This window comes from Orbicella faveolata, unplaced genomic scaffold, assembly GCF_042242905.1.
Source record: "Orbicella faveolata isolate gen_17 unplaced genomic scaffold, um_ofav_v1 contig_27, whole genome shotgun sequence".
Classification (NCBI taxonomy): domain Eukaryota; kingdom Metazoa; phylum Cnidaria; class Anthozoa; order Scleractinia; family Merulinidae; genus Orbicella; species Orbicella faveolata.
This window is the reverse complement of record NW_028301555.1, coordinates 3,330,216-3,344,113: the sequence shown is the minus strand read 5'-3', so window position 1 is coordinate 3,344,113 and position 13,898 is coordinate 3,330,216. Positions and strand designations below refer to the sequence as shown.

At 41.1% G+C, this 13,898-nt stretch overlaps 1 long non-coding RNA gene across 1 annotated transcript; it reads right to left on the bottom strand.

Annotated features, from left to right (window-relative positions):
• Window positions 1-291: 291 nt before the first annotated feature.
• On the bottom strand, window positions 292-10,952 carry LOC110046491 (uncharacterized). The gene is made up of 4 exons (XR_002296390.2): window positions 10,756-10,952; window positions 10,553-10,631; window positions 9,848-9,886; window positions 292-400 (listed from the first exon to the last, which is right to left on the bottom strand). It is a non-coding gene; the product is annotated as an uncharacterized LOC110046491 (long non-coding RNA).
• Between the last annotated feature and the right edge of the window lie 2,946 nt (window positions 10,953-13,898).

Here is a 13,898-nt window from a genome sequence, read left to right as displayed (position 1 = left end):
AATTCATCGTTTGGGTGGTGAATACGGTTTTTCTCGAAGAAAGCATGGAACTGGTCTCCGAAATCACCAAATACCGTTCAAATTTGTCCCGTCGCCTGTCGGATCAGCTCCCTAACCTGGCAGGTCAACCGGTCAACATGGCGAGATTTCGCGCTGGTTTCAAAGCGGGTTGGCAGGAGTGGAAAAAGAAGGGCGAGCAACACGAGGAATCTTACTTTGTGGCTTTCATGAACTGTGTGAACGTGGACACTAACCCTCCCCCGCGATGAAAAAACAAAGGCAGAGACTATGTCATGACCTTGGACTTTTTTTTTATTATGTAACGTTTGTTTTTTAAAAAGAGACGCGTAGTAGGGGTGTTGCTGTTGTTGGCGTCCAGTCCCCTTTTCGGTTGTCAAACCTGTGGAGAAAAAAAGAAAAAGAGTTGTGAGTCCAGATGAAATTAAAAGAAAAAGTTATTTATATGGTGGTTGATTTAAATGAGTAGGGTGTAAGGGAATGGCACAAGAATTTGAGCAGTGGGAAAAATGAAAGGGAAGCCTTCCGCCCTACCCCCAGCAAAACTGAGGCGGTGGACAAGCCTCGACTACACACTCAACTGGTGACCGTTCTCCACCGCACTAAGCGAAAATGTCATAGGGTGGGTTGACTCCAGAAGAAAACTTTGCATTTTTTATAATCAGGCTGGTTATTAAAATTTTTTTCTGCCCTCCCCTTAGGGCCCCTCCCTTCAAACCCTCATCCGCTTGTGGGTAATGAGTTGCAAGCAACATACTAAGGAGAATGCACTATACCACAAACGGTCAATCCAAGAGATGTGTTCTCGGTTGGGCAAGGAGACCCCTTTTTGGCTGTGATTGGTTGATTTTTGATGAGTAGGCCCCACCCAAGAGAGGTCACTATCAGAGTGAGGCGGTGGACAAGCCTCGACTGCATAGTCCCCTGGTGACCGTTGTTTTTTACCACACTAAGTGAAATTTCATAGGGGTGAATTCAGGTCAAAGGCAACAGACTTTGGCAGATTCCCAGCCGTGTGTAAGGGTAATCCTCTTTGATACCTCGAGGTGATGTTCGAAAGTTCATCAAAGAAACTTCGAGTAATGAGGAGACTGGTTATAATTTTTTCTGGTCTGCCTCCTCGTGGCCCCTCCCTTCCAAGATAGACCACACCGCATGTTAGTTCGCTAAAAATATACAATTTTCGAATGCTCTGTAGCTGTCAACCTTCCCAAAAATGACCAGACACCACACAAAATGAGCATGACTTCTTTAAAAAGACCGGAAAAAATATCCAAGTTGTTTTTTTTTTTCCTAACTGGTCGGAGGCTAGGCGCCCAAAAAAGAACTAAATTGAATTTTTCAAAGAGACCATTTTTGATCTCGGCATCAAAGTTAAAGAATACACCTTCTTGAAATGGACAACTGCAGTTATTCACACAGAACTATAACAGTTCATCAAGTTTAGAGGCAGGAAATCATGGTCGGGACAGTGTCTGGATATATGATCTTAATTAGCATAGATTTTACGATTTTATTTCTCCTTAATTCTAGTTTCCATTAAGAAGGTATATCGAGCTCGTGGTTTTGGCATAACGTGCCGTGAATTCCAAGGCTGCTCAGTCATGTTGATTGGACAGGACCAGTCAGGAAAAACCAGCCTGAAAAAAATCTTTGAAAGGAGAAAAAACCATTTAACCCAGACTCTCCATTTTACTTGGCAGGAAAAAAAAACAGAGATTATCATTTTTTGTTATTTGTTTGATGTGTTTAACAACAAGCCATCTCTGTTGAACAGTATTATGTTTTAATATAGAAACCACCAAACAATTTCAATGAATGCTGCACCTGTAAGGCTACTTGGTAGAATCATGTTGATTGGACAGGACAAGACAGGAAAAACCAGCCTGAAGAAATCTTTGAAAGGAGAAAAAACCATTCAACCCAGACTCTCCATTTTACTTGGCAGTAAAAAAACAGAGATTATCATTTTTTGTTATTTGGTTGATGTGTTTAACAACAAGCCATCTCTGTTGAACAGTATTATGTTTTAAAATATAAACCACCGAACAATTTTCAATGAAGAACCTGTTAGGCTACTTGGTAGAATGTCCATTTTTTTTTTTTTTGGGGGGGGGGGGGGGGGGGAGGGGCTGGCAGATGCCAACCCACAAGTTCTTCCAGCAGGCCGAAACATCCAAGCATTTGAGTAGAAGCCTTTTATCCTAAAGGCTTCCAGCAGACCAAAAAACATTTTGACCAAGAGCCTTTTTTTCTAAAAGGCTTTGAAGCAAACCTCTCAAAAGGTGCTCAACCACTCATTCAAAAGAAATTATGTTAAAAGGAGAGTAAGCAAACCGACCTTTTTTGTCCATATTCACATCGTCAAAGAACTCACCGTATAGACATTTACACTGAAAAAATCCCAAAGCCTACTATTTGCCAGGGAGATGGGCTTCTTTCCCTAGGAGTATCTGCAGGTGGTCAGAAGAACCTGAAACACCAAGGCTGCTACACTTCGGGAGGTTAGCAAAGACTCTTCAAACACCAAACCCTATTAGCATGAACATGATAGAAGCTAAAATCTTTGGTGGAGAATCTTGTATTGTGGATTCTTATAAACTCAACTACTGGGCTGTTACTGCAACAATGGATGTTGTAATTGGTTAATTTTTAACCTGACCAACAACTGGTCCATTTACATAAGGACCTATATGAAGAGGGGAATTCCACCACAGAATCAGAAGCCAATAATTCTAAGGTGTGTACATTTATATGGTTTTTTGTATTATTTTCCCTTATACTATATTTTCTATAATAGTAACATTTTTTAGTCCATGTAAAAAAATTTGTTGTAGTTGACTGCTAGCTGGGCAGGTATAATACTGCCCAGAGAGACAGAAAAAAGATATAGAAGGCCATGGAGACCAATGAGACAAATGCAAGAAAAGACTTTGATGAAGCTTTTGGCAAAAAAGCCCCCAGATGATGGATTTGGAAACCTCAAGCAACAGGAACTTCGGCATCCGCAACCTAATAATTTCCCCCAGTATCGTAGATGGGAGGATTTAAAAATTTTGGTTTTTTTTGTCCAAGGTGACCAAAAGTACCTACTTCCTTTCCTGCCTGGTTGCTAAAAAGAGCAGAGCAGTTAATGTTATTACTATGAAAAATAGCAGGAAAAGTACCTGCTGGAGTATATGAGTCTTTTTTGGCCAGATTGAATTTTCATGTCTTGCTCATGGGTTCTGCTATAGTCTTTGACCAATGAGACAGCTGTCACAAAGACTTTGATGAGCCTTTACTGGCATGTTACACCATGTAAAAATTTGGTTTTTTCTCTCAGTGATGAATTTGGATCAAATGGCCTCAAGCTTACCAAGACAGACTTATTGTGTGAATTCAAAAGCCATCCTCAAGAGGTACATGGCTATTGGAACCAGCCTGTAAAGTAACCACACTAGACCTGAGTCAAGCATTACAGTCATCAGCCTGTAAAAATTTGGTTTTTTTCTCCCAGTGTTGAATTTGGATTCCAATGGCATTGGTGTTGGTGGTGCTACTTCCCTTGCTGAGGCGATGAAAGTCAACACAACACTTACAGTATTGAAATTGTCTTCAACCCATGGCTTAGTCGTCTGTGGTATTGGTCCTCTCAAGTTTTTACATGACTGTACAAAACTATTTTTTGGATCAATGGCCTCAAACTTACCAAGACAGTCGGGTATGTAAATTCAAAAACCATCCTCAAGCAGTACATGGCTAATGGAACCAAAACAAAAAAGGCAGTCTCCTCTAGCAGACCTAACAGTTGACCTCAACACCATCCATCTCACTTGAGCTCAGCTCGATTTGGTTTTTTGTTATAGCTGTGGCAAGGGGGAAAAAATTCCAGCCCAGAAGAAGTTCGACACAAAGAGACGAGATATTTTGGAAGGATTTTATAGTTCATAATCAAGACTGTGATTATTTTGTCGATAGCCAACTACAACTGGACGGATTTATATTTTTTTTATAGTTAGTTATAATTAATTTGTACTAGTCATGGGGCTATGCTGGCAGCTTCCCTATTTAAATATACCACCACCATACATCAAACAAAAGGTCAGAACAACCCTATGAATCTCCATGTAACATATTTTTAAAAGACCAAGTGCTGTACATATTTTGGAAGAGAATACACAATAACGGAATTGAGATTTTTAAAGCTTGCTGCTGGCTCTCTTAGACATTTACATGTGCCTGAAATTACATTTGGTATTCCAGGGCTTGACATTAAAAAATCTTACCCCCTTATCATTCAATTTTGGTAAAAAGATTCCCCTCACAGATGTTTTTAGACCACTGTGCTCACTGGTTCTCAGCGTTACATGAAGGAACAGACGAAAAAATTCCACCTTCTTCGTCGTGACAGCCCCACCAACGATGCCAACCACATCAAACATGCCAGCAATGGCGGCGAACAGTGAGTACTCCACTTTCTGGTAGATGGCCTCGACATACAGAACCACACCATCTACGAGTTCCACGGATGCCTATGGCACGGCTGTCATCCCCGTGATAGGGACCGCTATTCAAATCTCAATCCTGATCGCATACTCCAAGAAATGTACAAAGCTACACTGATCTGAGTTATCATATTTCTAAAAATTTGATGAGAAAAAATATCCAATAGAAGGGCCTGGATCTGAAGAACTAAAGAAAGTGATTGATAAACACAGGGCTGACTTGGAAGAAGAGTATCAGGAAGCCAGAAGTGAGCAGGCGACCTTCTTTGTCCAGGTAATGGCCGCTGATACGTAGCCTGTTGTCAATTGGTTTTTTTAGGCATTACCACGTACAGACTCATGGAGAAAATTCTATGATATTATTTTTTCCTATGATATTATTATTTTTTCCTATGATAGTATTATTTTTTCCTATGATAGTATTATTTTTGCTATGATAGTATTATTTTTTTCCTATGATAAAAGTTGCAACTTGGTAAAATAGACAGAGATGACTTGACCAGACCTTTCCGATCTATTGTGAAAAAGTGCAGATCACAGGATGAACAAAAAAACTCCCCGGAGGCAGATCTTTTATTTCAGAAATGTTTGATGCAGATGAGACTGCTCTCTTCCACGGTTGTTTCATCCAGACGATGATTCACAAAGGCTTTTCAACAGCCACGACAGAGCAGCCGTCACAGTTTGAGAGATGACTGCCCTCCAAACACCATTCTATGGCAATAAAATAAATTTTACTGCCCAGCCAGAAAAACTCAGAGTTTCAAGTCCGGAAGAATTTGATGCAGGCTTCCTGCCCCTAAGAGACTGACTCCATGAACTATTAATTTTTGGACAAATAAATTTGGACCAGCCCACCTAACCGTGGCCACACCTTTTTTTCCATATGCTGGCTGAATTGGAGGGGGCCCCTGAGAGGACAAACTCTCTAAAGACCTCGTGAGATGATTTTTAAAAGTGGCCAGCATAAATACCATATATTGAATTCCAAAAGACTAACAGCATTAGACAACAAATGAAATTCTTTACACAGCTGTTTTCCAGATGCTTTTGGCTATCTGGTGAAAAACACCAATACCAAACTCTTCAAAACACTTGCATGTTGGCGATGGTGATAACCACTGGCCATTGACATCACTGTCATTCACGCTTGGAAAGGTACAAGAGAAGCATGGAGCCCTGTGTTATTTTTGGATAAATAATGACAATGAATAATTTTTGAGTGATCCATCAAAATGAACCCTGGGGGAAATTGTCGACCATTCAGATGATATAACAACTGGTCATCAACACAGCAGACTCATGATTTTCCCACGAGAGAAAAAAAAATTGGGGGTTGATCAATAATGGCGTAATTTTTCTTGAACGTGCATCAGCCTTTTTGAACAAATCAGGTATGCGTGTGGGACTAGCGTCAGCCCAAAAGCGACTTACAAATCCGCGCAAGCATATTTTGTACCAGTCGTCACTGCCTCTAGCATGAATTGTCCAGTCTGTCAGAAAACGTTCACCCAAAGAAAAGCCATGAATCACCATAAGCATGAAAAACACAGCCCGAATAGGACCAGGACACAGTGCAGCCTGTGCCCCAAGAGCTTTGTCCGCTTGGAACATTATAAATGGCACCAGCAAGATCAACACGAACCACCGCGCTATGAGTGCCCCGTTTGCCAATGCAAAAAATTCAAGTGACCAGACCATTTACGACGACACCTGTGAATCTGTCCCCTACTAAAAACAGAGCTCGCTGATCAAACCGAAGCCTTGAAACTTTTGATGAGAGAAATAGAGCAGCTTGAAGCAGACCTGAGCGAACCTGAGCCACCCATTATTGATGAGTTTGCCGCAGGACTTTTAATGGCAAACACAGAACTTTTCGACTTGATGGAAGAATTTTTTAACCAGATTTCCAGCATGGAAGTATTTCAAATCATGTGTAATTTGTAAAAGCATTGTAATTTCTTTTATACTTTGCTTAGATCAATTTAAAAAAAAATCGACTGTAATTCAATTTTGAGTGCATTTTATCGATCAAAACAACGCCACCAGTTGATGCCAGCGAGTTAGAACTAGACGGTGCTAAAAAAATTATGAAACAATTCAGTTCATAATAACAACTGGTCATCAAAACAGCACACTCATGATTTTCCCATGAGAAAAAATTGGGGGTTGATCAATAATGGTGTAATGTTTCTTGAATGTGCCAGATACAAATCAGGTATGGGTGTGGGACTAGCGTCAACCCCTCAAAACCTTTTACCAATGGCGCAAGTACTTTTTTTTTGTACCAGTTGTTACTGCCTCTAGCATGAATTGTCGTCTGTCAGGAAACGTTCACCCAAAGAAAAGCCATGAATTACCATAAGCATGAAAAACACAGCCCGAATAGGACCAGGATACAGTGCAGCCTGTGCCCCAAGAGCTTTGTCCACTTGGAACATTGTAAACAGCACCAGCGAGATCAACACGAACCACCCCGCTACGAGTGCCCAGTTTGCCGACGCAAAAAATTCAAGCGACAAGACCATTTACGACGACACCTGCGAATCTGTCCCCAACCGAACACACCTTTACCGGGGGCGACCCAAGAACCACCGTTGGTATCTGTACAACTACACATTGATGTCCAAGGTCCCAAGATTATGGACGAAGCAAAACTTCAAGCGTTAGCCAACGAGATTTTGTCCGTGGCATGCTCATTTTTATTAAACCATTAGAAAAAAAGAGACATTTTTCGCTGGACAAAGCAGAACATTATGGCTTGTTATTTTATTAAAGCCGTGTCAATTTGTAAATCCGAGACATTTGCTGAAAAACTTTGATATGCTTTGGTTTTTTTAAAAGCCGTGTCATTTTGTAAATCGTTCAAAGCGGCAGTCGCACAAAAAACCCTTCAAGTGCCATTTCAAAATGGGCTTTTTTTGGCTCTGGCTGAGATGTTGTAAATAATGCCTTCAGGTTTTTGTTTAATAAAATGAGCAGAATGAGTAAAAAAATTGAGTGTGGTTTGTTTTTTTTTCAGGGAGACCCCATGCATAAATGGCGTGTAGTTATTTTTAAATATCGTGGATCGATGGCGTTTTTCAAAAAAATCTGACGCGTTCATACTTTTTGAAATCTAGTGATGGCGCGTATGGTAGTTCACAATTTTTTTTTTTACAGAAGAATCGGCAGGGTTTTTTTCAGCTCCGCAAAAAAAAATGAGTGACCCTTCGCTGAATAAGGTGAGTTACATCAGTCGACGCCCTGTCTCCAAAAAAACCCCAACATAACTAAACTCGCATCGAAAGCTGTAGAACAGCGCCGTATTAATGGTGATCTTTTTTTCTTTTGGTTGAATAGGATGACCAGGTCACGGCCAAAGATCAAGTAAGTTGATTTTTGATGCATGCTTAAACCCTCTCCCCGCACCTAGTAGCGGCGTCGACAAAATCTGGACCGGACCGGACCGGACCGGATCACGGATCGGAACACGGAACGGATCGCGGATCGGATCACAGATCGGATCACGGATCGGATCACGGATCGGATCACAGAAAAAAAAAGTTTTAAAGAAAAAAAACAATCAAATCATTTATAAGATCATAATAAATAAAAAATAAAAGTAGAAAACTAAAATATGTTAAATAAAAATAAGAGTCCCGAATTTGACGCAATGACATGTTAATTAGAGAGAATGACAAGAGGTCATTTAAAAAGCCACATAAGCGCCTAATTTAGGACAAATTTAAATTGTAACAGGCAGATGTAGTTATATTTGAACGTTAGTTGGCTCAAAGCTTGGGTGAACCTCCCATTCTCGTTTTTGAAATTGCTGTTAGTATCAGTAGCTAATTCTCGGCTACTTTTTCGTGTCAGATGTGAGTGTTACAGTTAGCGTTACAGTTAATGAGAAAGCTTATGTACAAAAGCTTAGGGACATGACTTGCTTTAGAGGAGCTACGTCACGATTTGCACATCTTGAAAAAACTAGCCTTGTTTTTCAAGTTCGTCATTTGCAGTCCTCGTTAATCTTTGCCATCCTTAACAATCCTCATTCCGTTTTGATTTGTTCTTGCCTCTTAAGTGCTTTCTATCCTAGAACACGATCATTTTAGGTTTTATTACACATAAAGGCAACTCTTTATGACCCTAAAAATGACTCTAAAACTCGTGACGTAACTCCTAAAATGTTGTTTATTCTCGGGTTGCGTTATCGTTCACACTATCAATGTATTCCTATAATTTTTGTAAAACAGCTATATTTCCTTGAAATACAAATGGTTTGTTTCATTTTATTCCAGTATGAAATATTGCATTCCAAACTCACATCTTGTAAAAGTATAGACCTGTCTCAGAAACAGACCGGAAATTGTTTGAAATCATCAGGTGTTTAATTTTTTTAGTGTTTTTAGTTTTTGTGTTTCGATTCATACGTTCGTCCTATTATTACCATGCTGACTCGTTTCATGACAGTTTACCTTTGATGCAAGCGAATATACGAAATATCATTTATCTGAACTGCGGAGAAAGATGTATGAAGACATGATTGATCATCGCAAACCTAACAGCCTGAAAAATATTCATCTGTGACCAGCTCCCAGTTGGCTTGATATTATAAAAGAATAAAGGAATATCACAGCTGAATTAAATAAAACGTTCTGCTCACAATAGTCACTCTAGTGTAATTTGCTCAACAAAATTTTGAATTCTGAATCTTGAATTTTTTCCGTGATCCGATCCGTGATCCGGTCCGATCCTGATTTTGTCGACGCCGCACCTAGGGATTTTTTGTACGAAATTCGCTGACTCTTGACGGCCTTTTTTTTTTCCCCGCAAAGTAGTTGACAGATCAAAACAACCACAACGCCCCAAGCTGACGTCAGTGAGTTAGATTTTTTTCTCAAGCGGCGGATCAGGGCAAAAAAAAAATCATTGCACTCGACAAAACTTGATCGGGTAGTTTTTTTTTTGGTGGACAACTTTGGTAGGACTACACGGAGCTAAAGAAAAAAAATTTATGAAACGGCGAGCAGCGACAGGTCACAAAAAAAGCCGAAATTTTTCTCGACCGGCGCTGACGCCACACCACGGCTTATTTTTTCCCCCGCTCTTTCAGGTCACCGGAATCCACCAAAAGCATTTTTTTTTTTTTAATCAGTTTACGAGTTCTAGAATAAGTCGATAAAAGACAAAAATTATTTTGAAACGAATTGTTCTCTGTGGGTTCTGCGCGAACAAATGAACGAGTTCGAAAGCCAAATAAATATACGCCATGAAGGATTAAACGAGCAAGCCCCAAAAATTCCCACGACTGGTCCAGTAAAACAATATTTATATAAAAAAATGAGTGAGCTACTTACAGTTTTTTCGACATCTTCGCCACCGGCTACGCTGACCAGCTGTAAAGGCAAATAAACCAGTCAATTCACCAAACGTTTTTTTTCTTTCGGGTTTTTTCAGTCAGGAGTCTGTCCAGTATGTTTGGAAAGCGAAGGGGAGCGATTACCCTGCTGCCGAGCTGACATAGACACCATTTGCTTGGAAGAATGGATTTGGCTGGGAAATTTCATCGAGTGCCCCTTGCTGTAAACAAACACTCACACCAACTCACATTCAAAGTCTACTGGTGGGCCGATTTAAACGCGTTCCGGGCATGAAAGCCGAGTTGATCCAAGTAAGGCCGGTGGAATTCTCGATTGAAGTTAACCATTTTTTTTAAATAACAGAATTTTTACCGGGGTTTTTTTTTTTCACCCTAGGATTTAGAACGAGGTAAACGCCAACGAGTCGAAGCGTGGGCGAGCGGGAATTCAGCGGCCGTCTCAAGAAGCAATACCGAATTTCAAGAAATTGCACAACTCGGCCTGCATTGGTTCAGACTCAATTTCGTGGATTTATTACCCCATGTTACCATGGAAGGGGATTTAGTAACCTTTACATTTAGGTTCTAAAATCTGTTTTAAAGCAATAAATTTCTGTCAAAACTACAACCGGACTTTTTCTCTCAAGCGCGCGCACTGTCACAATGGCAGACAACCCTGGGAAAAAAAACACTAATAACTCACCTAGTTCGTCGAGACCGGCTTAGTTTCACTCCATACAATATTTAGAACAACGTGACGGACCAGCTTCCATTCTTGTTAACTGCAAGTATATTAAGAAAAAAAAACCTACTGGGTAGTTTGTTCGAGCAAGCGCAAAGCTTTTCACTTCCATTGAACACCGAGCGCTCGGGTCTCTCTTCGTATAACATGCCGAAAAAACTCACCTGCACAGTCAACTCAGGGTTTTTCTTCCAGTAATTTCAGCCCCAGCCATTTCGCTAAGAGTGGTTTAACCATAAATGTTTTTGCACCGCTCAAAAAAAACCCGCCCGTCCACTCGAATTCACTGCACGTTATGCTAAAATCGCTAAAACCGCTAAAACCACGCGCTCTTCTAGGCTGGCGTCATTCTCGTCCCCAGTGCTACTCGTCTTAAAATGCCGTTTCTCCGACCACGTGACCAAAAGAAACGGAGGCTCTGGGGACGAGAATGGGCTGGCGTCAGCTCGTCACCAGCATTTTCTTGTCCCTCCCCTAGTCGTTGTGTCACCCTCCCTCCCCTCACACCAATTTTTATATCCATTCTTTTTTCCTATTGGTATAAAAACAGATGAGTTACTGGGACTGGCTACCGCCAGAAATTCAAGACTACATTATAAAGTTTGCTGAAAGTCAACTTGCCGTTGAGCGGCAACGAAAAGAAGTCCTAAATAAAATAAACCAAGAAATGAGCCTCTATTCCAAAGTACAAGAGGCCTGGGGCCTAGGCGGTCTACGACTGAAGCGCAATGACAAGAACGGGCGGCGTATTAGTGGATATTATCAAGACTACGAAGGACGAAAGCGTCATGTGTTGTTAGGGATGGACAAACTGGAAAATGCGTTACGACGGGTGAATCCTGTAAAATCATTCTTGTGATGACGTTGCGCACACAAGTGTTTTTTATGGCTTTATTAGTGATTTTCTTCAGTGACAGTTTTACGTAACATTGAATATGGTGGGATACGAATTTTAAATACGCAAAAAAAGGGTTTGTAAAATATTTACTACCAATCTGCCAAGTTTTTACGGAGTCTGACCGAAGGAAACGCGAGAAAAAACCACTCTCAGTTATGCTCATGTTGACGTCATAAAATATCGAAAAACACTGACGTTTTTCTTTCGTCCCCAGCGCGCGCGCGATCGTAAAACTATATGGAGTCCCTAACCACATGTTTACGCGAGCCGCTGACGCCCATATCCCCCAAATCGGCCACACCATCCCTTTTTTTGTGTGTGTACGCGCGCCGCTGACGCCCACGTCACCCCCAAATCAACCTGACCTTGGCGCGCGCGCGAGATCTACCCCCAAATCGGCCACGCGAGCCGCTGACGCCCACGTATAATAAAAGGAGCGCCCTACAAAAATCGTTCACTTGCCACGAGCGCTGATCATGGCTGAGCTGACCGACGCTGAGATGAATCGCCATATGGACCTATACGAAGCAGTGAGTATCTAAAAAAAAAAAAATGGACAGTTTAACGTGCACCCTATGCGCACAAGTCATCCTTAGTACTGAGATTCCCGCTCTAACCAAGTGTTGCCGTTACTTTGTTCATTAGGATTGCTTCACCCAGGCACTCGATGATCAATTGAACAAGGGTGTGATCGCTGAGAAGTTGTACTGCCCACTCTGTCACTCGTTGTGCATGCTAAGTGCGCTTTTTAGACTGAGTCTGGTCACACCTCCACTAGAAATTGACATTCGTTTGGACTTGAGATTTTTGTTTCATCGTGTTTTGTGGTTACAGATTCGTACGACACCTTTGTCACGCCTTGTTCATCACCTTCTTTTCATAGAGTTACCGGGATTGGTTGCCACCCGAAATCCAAGCCTACATTATCTCACTCGCTGAGTCGCAACTCGCCTTCGAGGAGAAAAGGGAGCGTCAAATAGTCAATGCAGAAATGAGAAAATATGAATGGTTGTTCAGACCGAAACCACCCAAGTTTCGCGAGTTAGATACTTCAATTTATTTCTGTGAATGCAATTCATTTGATAGAGTTACTGGGATTGGTTGCCCCCTGAAATCCAGGCCTACATTATTTATCTCCAAGAGTCTCATTGTTTCATCGACAGACGTGAAAGTGAATCTTGGCGAGGACTTTTCAGTGAGATCGAGACCTTTGGAAAGGTCCAAGCAGCCTGGGGAATAGGACCCATCAAAGTCAAGCTAGAAAAATGTTTACTAAAGTATTGCCACAAAGGAACAGTCCCCGGACTAGAAAACAGACATTTAATCGTGTCGGCATTCTACATAGACCGTGAGAACATTAAGAGAGAAATATTTTTAGGGTACGGGTACAATCATGCCTATTACAGAATAGACAACGCTAAGTCCACTTTACTTTTTCTAGACTGAAAAGAGTCACTGGGATTGGTTACCCCAAGAAATACAGTATTACGTACTTTCACTAGCCGTGTCGCAACACATTATTGATCGGAGAAGGAAGGAACTATTGGGCAGGCTTCATGAAGAAATTGTGCATTATGCAAGATTAAAGACAGCCTGGGGATATGGTCACGTAGAAATAAAAAAGCGAAAATGTTATCTAACCGTTTGTAAATTGTTGTACGGGCGATTTATGCCCAATCACATGGTTATCTACGGTCATTATGTCAGTCTCCATAACGAACTAAAGAAACTGTATTTAGGGTACAGCGTTAAAGATGCCTTGAATAATGTAGACGAGAAAAAATCGTTCTTGTTCTCTGCTGATGTATGTTTGGTTCTTACAGAGTCACTGGGATGGGTTACCACCCGAAATACAGGATTACGTGCTTTCATTGGCTACCTGGCAACACATACTCGACCGCCGAAATAATGAACTGTTGCGCAGTCTTCACAAAGAAATCCTAGACTTTGCAAAACTGAAGGAAGAATGGGGCATAGGACACATTAAGAATGTTGTATGTCGATGTGGTTTCCCCTGTTGTCGAGGAAAGAAGGACAAATTTGAATATTTGAAAATATACGGATGTTACATTGACATTGACGATAAACCTCGAAAAACGTATTCATACGACACTTACGAAGCTGCTATGGAACGCGCCCCCATAGAAAAGACGTTCATCTACCCCATCGGTTTACGCAGTGTTAAATACAACTTATACAGATATAATAAATCTCTTACAGAATCACTGGGATAGACTACCCAAAGAAATACAAGATTACGTGCTTTCATTGGCTACCTGGCAAGACATACTCGTCCGCAGAAACGATAAACTGTTACGCCGTCTTCACGGAGAACTTTTATATTACGCTAATCTGAAAAGAGAATGGGGACACGGTCACGTAGAAGTAAAATGGTTTAAAAGTAATAGC